Source organism: Mytilus edulis, chromosome 4, assembly GCF_963676685.1.
Source record: "Mytilus edulis chromosome 4, xbMytEdul2.2, whole genome shotgun sequence".
Lineage (NCBI taxonomy): Eukaryota > Metazoa > Mollusca > Bivalvia > Mytilida > Mytilidae > Mytilus > Mytilus edulis.
The window spans coordinates 72,341,519-72,350,308 of NC_092347.1; positions in this window are offsets into that span (position 1 = coordinate 72,341,519).

Below are 8,790 nucleotides of genomic sequence, written 5' to 3' on the forward strand. Positions count from 1 at the left end.
TTTGATGAAGCTGAAGTCCAATCAACTTGAAACTTAGTAAACTTGTTGCTTATGATATAATCTTTTTTTTAAATTTTGAAGCCAAATAAGACTTTTGACCCCAATTTCACGGTCCACTAAACATAGAAAATGAAAGTGGGAGTTTCAGGTTAAAGTTTTTGGTCAAGGTAGTTTTTGATAAAATTGAAGTCCAATCAACTTGAAACTTAGTACATATGTTCCCTATAGTATAATCTTTCTAATTTTTATACCAAATTAGATTATTACCCAATTTCACGGTCCATGGAACATGGAAAAGGATAGTGCGAGTGGGGCATCCGTGTACTTTGGACACATTTTTGTTTACCCAATTTCTCCGTCCATTGAACATGGAAAATGATAGTGCGAGTGGGGCATCCGTGTACTTTGGACACATTCTTGTTTATATTCGTTATGGTACATTTAGTTGATAAACAAAAGTTTTTACCAAGGAAATGTCGACTGTTTTTAAATCTGATCCTTGATGGATTTGTATATTTGTGTCCTTTGGTCAAATAACTTTTTTTTTTTCTTCTTTTTTTTAAGACTTGAAATACATTTATTGAAAATCACCTGGATACAATTTACCTTGTGTAACCCAGGGAAGTATACCCAAGGGGCCCTGTGTTTACAATAATCCATCGTCCAGGGATAAACAGTGGACTCTATTATAAAATATTTTTTATTTAATTTTTTTTTTTTTACACATTAGTTATACCTGCATATTCATTACACATACTGAGTTTGCATACAAAGGGTTTACTATTCTACATTAGATAAAATACATCAAAAGACAAACTATAATCTACACTAAATAGCTCTTAGTGTTTCAAGTATTTATAATTTCTGGGTTTGAGCATTCCTGATGAAGTTTGATATAGTTGATGAATGAAACCAACCATTGAAAATTTTTTGGTCGTATATTGGTATTACCTTGGCGTTGGCGTCGTCGTCGTCCAAAGACATTTGGTTTTTGCCCTCTCACTTTAGTAAAAGTAAATAGAAATCTATGAAATTTAACCACAAGGTTTATGACCATAAAAGGAAGGTTGGGATTGATTTTGGATGTTTTGGTCCCAACAGTTTAGGAATAAGGGGCCAAAAAGGGCCCAAATAAGCATTTTTCTTGGTTTTCGCACAATAACTTTAGTATAAGTAAACAGAAATCTATGAAATTTTAACATAAGGTCTATGACCACAAAAGGAAGGTTGGGTTTGATTTTGGAAGTTTTGGTCCAAACAGTTCAGGAAATAGGGGCAAAAAACAGGTACCAAATAAGCATTTTTCTTGGTTTTTGCACAATAAATTTAGTATTAGTTCTAGAAATCTATGAAATTTTAACACAAGGTTTATGACCACAAAAGTAAGGTTTGGATTGATTTTGGGTGTTTTGGTCCCAACGTATTAGGGGCCAAAAGGGTCCAAAATTTAACTTTGTTTGATTTTATCAAAAAATTAATTATTGGGGTTCTTTGATATGCCAAATCTAACTGTGTATTCAGATTCTTAATTTTTATATGACCGCAAAAATTAAAAAAAATTTTGGTCGTATATTGGTATGATGTTGGCGTCGTCGTAGTTGTCATAGTCGTCCAAATACTTTTAGTTTTCGCACACTAACTTTAGTAAAAGTGAATAGAAATCTATGAAATTTTAACACAAGGTTTATGACCACAAAAGGAAGGTTGGGATTGATTTTGGGAGTTTTGGTCCCAACAGTTTAGGAATTAGGGGCCAAAAAGGGGCCCAAATAAGCATTATTCTTGGTTTTTGCACCATAACTTCAGTATAAGTAAATAGAAATCTATGAAATTTAAACACAAGGTTTATGACCATAAAAGGAAGGTTGGGTTTGATTTTGGGAGGTTTGGTCTCAACAGTTCAGGAATAAGGGGCCCAAAGGGTCCAAAATTGAACTTTGTTTGACTTCATCAAAAATTGAATAATTGGGGTTCTTTGATATGTCGAATCTAACTGTGTCTGTAGATTCTTAATTTTTGGTCCCGTTTCAAATTGGTCTACATTAGGTCCAAAGGGTCCAAAATTAAACTAAGTTTGATTTTAACAAAAATTGAATACTTGAGGTTCTTTGATATGCTGAATCTAAAAATGTACTTAGATTTTTGATTATTGGCCCAATTTTTAAGTTGGTCCAAATCGGGGTCCAAAATTAAACTTTGTTTGATTTCATCAAAAATTGAATAATTGGGGTTCTTTGATATGCCAAATCTAACTGTGTATGTAGATTCTTAATTTTTGGTCCCGTTTTCAAATTGGTCTACATTAAAGTCCAAATGGTCCAAAATTAAACTAAGTTTGATTTTAACAAAAATTGAATTCTTGGGCTTTTTTGATACGCTGAATCCAAACATGTACTTTTTTGATTATGGGCCCAGTTTTTAAGTTGGTTCAAATCAGGATCCAAAATTATTATACTAAGTATTGTGTAATAGCAAGAAATTTTCAATTGCACAGTTTTCAGCAATAGCAAGAAATCTTCAATTGCACAGTATTGTGCAATAGCAAGAAATTTTCAATTGCACAGTATTGCGCAATAGCAAGAAATCTTCAATTGCACAGAATTGTGCAATAGCAAGAAATATCTAATTGCACAATATTGTGCAATAGGAAGAAATTTTCAATTGAGTTATCTTACTTTGTCCAGAATAGTAGTTGAATTAACTTAAATCATTGTTTTATACAATATACAATGTATATTCACTTTTACTATCAACTGATAAATTAAAACAATCTTTACCATTCAGTGATAACAAGCACTTTATTTTACATTTTAATATTTTATGATGTATTTAAATGAGTAGTTATTGTTGCAAACTCCATTAGAAATTTGAATTGAGATCAGTTTTGGAAAAAGGGAAAGAGGGATTTAAAAAAAATGGTGGGGGGGGGGGGGGTTTGGGTTAAATTTTTCTCATTTCAGATTTCATAAATAAAAAGAAAATTTCTTCAAACATTTTTTTAAGAGGATTAATATTCAACAGCATAGTGAATTGCTCAAAGGCAAACAAAAAAATTTAAGTTCATTAGACCACATTCATTCTGTGTCAGAAACCTATGCTGTGTCAACTATTTAATCACAATCCAAATTTAGAGCTGAATCCAGCTTGAATGTTGTGTCCATACTTGCCCAAACTGTTCAGGATTCAACCTCTGCGGTCGTATAAAGCTGCGCTCTACAGAGCATCTGGTTAAGCTAAATATAGAAAGTTATGGATTTAATATTGACCGTATATTACCTTTGTGATCTCTCGTTTTGATGGTTAAATCGCAGGTACTAAACCAGATGTAGATTCAAATTTTACCGAAGTGTCTTGTTGCTCTTTTGATAATTCGTTTGATACATTGAATACTGAGGTATATCCCTATCACCCCACCATCGTTTGATACATTGAATACCACTTACTGAGGTATATCCCTATCACTCCACCATCGTTTGATACATTGAATACCACTTACTGAGGTATATCCCTATCACTCCACTGGATTTATTTTTCAACGGTACTATAACTTCTTTGGGTATATAATTGGTAGTGCCTTGCTATCTGCTAGTAGTTTTGGAGTATATTGCTTGATTCCATATAAATTTGGCAGTTTCAGTCTATAAAAATCTTTAAAGTTTTGATGTTGACATTTGTGACTAGAGTTAATGTTGGTACTGAAATCTCTCAAAGAATAATATCTTCGGAGTAGGTGTGGGCTTTTAATGCTAAACTCCTTTCAACAACCTAGTATGAAATTCAAAACAGTGTAGCTGTGGCCATTGATTGACACATTAAAATCATTCATTGACTGTGACAATTTAGGTGAACGTTTGTATGTAACGACCAATGCTCACTATGTACTTTTTAAAGAAACTTAAACTATGGGGTCACCAAAGGTTCTCAAAACCTAAATAAAGTAATTCGAAAAATTAATCAGAAATAACACGATATTTTGATTTATATCAATTATATAAATCAAAACACAAAGTTTATTCCTGATTAATTTTTCGAATTATTTTATAATTAAAGGCGTTAAGAAACCTTTGGTGACCCCACAGTTTAAATGTCTATCGTAGGTACGTCATGAACAGTGGTTAATACAGACAAACGTTCACGTAAATTGTCCCAGTCAATGGATGATTTTGATGGGTCAATCAATGGCCACAGCTACACTGTTTTGAATTTCATACTATTAACTAGTCATCAAAACAACAATTCATCATTTATTTTTGCCAGTCTTGGGCATTCCACGATACACTATTCTCAATGAAAATCGATTCATAAAGAAAAACAAATAGGATGGCACTGGGTGGTTCACCAAATATTTCACAGTCCACGGTACCGTCCTCTACTACAAAGTTACGCAGAAGCAATAGACAAAAGTAAAATCCACAGCATTGTTGAGACAAGATTAATAAGGATATACAACAAAAAGAAAGATGGTCCAACTGGAAATCAACGCAAGTATACAGTAAACAGCTATAATACATCATCTAGAATCCCGGTCAATGGAGTCAAAACAGACAAATATTCCAAAAATGTCTTACCAACCATACTTTAATTAATTACTAGTAATGAATCAGAACTTGACTCTATTTCTAATAACATTCAAAGATCGCTACAATCAATTGAAGTGTATAAATGGAGTAGCATCTCACCTAATAAAGATAATACAAATGTAACTGGACCTAGAATAACGCAAAACAATATAGAGTAGACCTAAATCTCTCAAACTGTTACTATTTACCTCTGTCTTATATGCAACGATAAAACAGGCAAACGTACTGTTGCTTGTGAACAATGCGATGAATTGATACATTTCAACTGTGCTGTTTTAAAAGACAGTGAGATTAATAAGATAAGAGACAATCCATTTGCCTGTCGCTTATGTATTGAACATAACCTATTATATAGTAATACTGTATTGAAATGGTCCATAACAAGACCTATGTAAAAACACAGCCAAGGAAGTGCTACATTTAAATCAACAAGAACCAGCAATTGAGTTTAAAGAAAAAAACAAAGACCACTCTTCACTCCACCAGAAAAGGGAATGGAAAGAACTCAACAAAATATCCAGATTGTTAAAACCAACAGTAGCATAGTCATATAAACAGAAGAATCGCAATCAAACGACCAAAATATGCTAACAACCTCGAACTCTTTACAGGTAGTTGCGCTAATTAAAATAGCAATAGAACCAGAACAAAGACCAACTGTAAAGAAGAAAAATACCAGCAATCAAAGAAGTTCGAGCCAGATTAAAGGCCAATAAACAAAATCTAAAGATATTGAAGAATTCAAAAATACATATATGAGCGGGAAAACAAACGTTAAGACCGAGACCAGAAAATAAACCTTTTGGAACGAAAAATGGCACTATTAGAAGGTAACATACAAATCAACAGATAAGAACTAATAAACATTTAAATTAATAATCAAACAGGTAACCACACAATAATCGATGTCATTCAATGTCAATATCAGCTCCTCTCCAACAACATTCGGGCTTTAGAACAGCAAATGTCTCAGCACATATCGATCACTACTGCATTGACAACACAAATTGCAATGTAACTGCAACAGTCTGTTTCATCAAGAAACAAAGTGCCACCGGTAGCTATCCATCTGGGCTGGTACCACAACTAGCTCCATACATACAAGGACAATCACAAATATATCATCAACATCCGATATATTATTATACTGCTCAACCAGCTATGCCGTCATGACTATTCAATCAATTTCATGTTCCGTAAGATACTAACTTTGCATTCCATCCTACTTAAGAATTTGCCAACTCGAATCTAGCCCTCCATAATCATAATAAATACATCGTAGTACTCATGGTTATCCAAGCAGAAATCATCTAAAACCAACAGTTACACAAGCTTCATATCAGTCCTAAAACAGACATACGAACGGGCACATTCCACCTACCAGCAAGCCAATCTACAAAGGTCATCTCAATGCCAGCAAATGAGAAAAACAACCAATCAAGGACGACTCAACATATCAATAAAAACATATCTAGCAATATATTTGAAAAAAACAACAAGAAAATACTTAACATGTATTGTATTAATAACATTAACGGTACCAATTTTTCTGCAAATACATGCTCTGATGGACAAAACAAAATGGTGCATAAAAAATGTAAGTACTCAACACATACCAATAAGAAATTAGACAGCCCACAACAATAATTAAGCAATCAGAATTAACCATAACTCCAGTGATAATTGAGAACGTTTAAATGTCGACTTAAACCGTACAATAAGTAGTACAATAAGTAGTACAGTAGTACAATAAGTAGTACAATAAGTAGTACAATAAGTATACAATGAGTAGTACAGTAGTACAATAAGTAGTACAATAAGTATACAATGAGTAGTACAATAAGTAGTACAATAAGTATACAATGAGTAGTACAGTAGTACAATAAGTAGTACAATAAGTATACAATGAGTAGTACAATAAGTAGTACAATAAGTATACAATGAGTAGTACAATAAGTAGTACAATAAGTAGTACAATAAGTAGTACAATAAGTATACAATGAGTAGTACAATATTACAATAAGTAGTACAATAAGTATACAATAAGTAGTACAGTAGTACAATAAGTAGTACAATAAGTAGTACAATAAGTAGTACAATAGTACAATAAGTATACAATAAATAGTACAATAGTACAATAAGTATACAATGAGTAGTAAAATAAGTAGTACAATAAGTAGTACAATAAGTATACAATGAGTAGTACAGTAGTACAATAAGTAGTACAATAAGTAGTACAATAAGTAGTACAATAAGTAGTACAATAAGTAGTACAATAAGTAGTACAATAGTACAATAAGTAGTACAATAAGTATACAATGAGTAGTACAATAGTACAATAAGTATACAATGAGTAGTACAATAGTACAATAAGTATACAATGAGTAGTACAATAAGTAGTACAATAAGTAGTACAATAAGTAGTACAATAAGTAGTACAATAAGTAGTACAATAAGTAGTGCAATAAGTAGTACAATGAGTAGTACAATAGTACAATAAGTATACAATGAGTAGTACAATAAGTAGTACAATAAGTAGTACAATAAGTAGTACAATAAGTAGTACAATAAGTAGTACAATAAGTATACAATGAGTAGTACAGTAGTACAATAAGTAGTACAATAAGTAGTACAATAAGTAGTACAATAAGTAGTACAATAGTACAATAAGTAGTACAATAAGTATACAATGAGTAGTACAATAGTACAATAAGTATACAATGAGTAGTACAATAGTACAATAAGTATACAATGAGTAGTACAATAAGTAGTACAATAAGTAGTACAATAAGTACAATAAGTACAATAAGTAGTACAATAAGTAGTACAATAAGTAGTACAATAAGTATACAATAAGTAGTAGCACCTATGCCGAATGAAACTATTAAGGAATCAACTTAAATTGTTCATCTAGAAGAAAATTCAAACAAGCAAATGACAGGAAACAATCAAGATGCAGCTTCCATCTCGATCTTTTAAGAAAAATACAGTCCAGTCTTTTCGTAAAAGGACAGCATGTGCATCAGTATACCGACTTCTGTGAGATCTTTCGCGTAATGCTGAATTTCACAAAAGACCACTTAGGCTCTTATTTGGTGTTTGTTCTCAACAGCAACAATAAAACTATTAGATCACTAACTATGCGTCAATATATGTCCGGAAGATCTACAACCGTTCTTTACCGAAATAGTTGAAATTTTGGAGATGTTAACCCTACCTTTCTTTCTAGAATTATTTGAGAAAGAAGTATATAAAAATAGAATGAAACGAAACAGGCAGAAGTAGAACTGATTTGTCCAAATTTTAGAACCGAAATGGAAGACCTATGTCATGTGTTAACAGCTTGTTCATTGTATATGAACATCAGGATAGTATTATATACTTGAAGTTGAGTATTATATTTTTAAAAAAATATTTGCCAACTCATTTCAGTAACCGTGATGAATATGTACACTTTTAGTAGACTGTCAGAACTTTTCAAATCTCAGAAATACTTGGAAATAATGAAAACATGTCCAGAATATACTGTAATGAAAGTCACAAAACGATATAATCCACCAAGATATAACGCTTTGGTCTCACAGCTCCTCATTAAGACACCAATTACAACATTTACCACCATGTGTCTGTATGAAAAATATTAAAAGCTAAGTGTGTACAGTATTTGCCAAGGCCGTAACTATCATTGAGGCAAGTGAGGCAATTGCTTCACTAAAATTTCGACACTGATTTATTTTTTATGATATTTAAATACGAAATATAATAGTCACTTGTTGTTCTGTCACAACCTTAATTAATTTCTATAAATTGTCATAATTCCTTTCAAATTATTCTTCCTGTATATAACTCAGCATCCCAACGGGTTATGTTCATTCTTGATTACATTAACCTAGTAGCGAAACTCAGCATGAATATCTGGTTAAAACAGATTTATTCTAAGACTCCAGGGACTTAGGAATATAACAGAACAACTGAAATCCATGACTTAACAGAAGTAACCATGACATTGACAATACGACGAGGGATATAACAGAACAACTGAAATCCATGACTTAACAGAAGTAACCATGACATTGACAATACGACGGATGCAGCAGGTGATGACTTATTCATTGTTAAGTCTGTAATCTATTCTGTGGTTTATTGATAATGATTCATGTACCTTGTTTAGCTAGTTGCTTCTTGTTTAGGTGTTCCTCATGATTCAGTA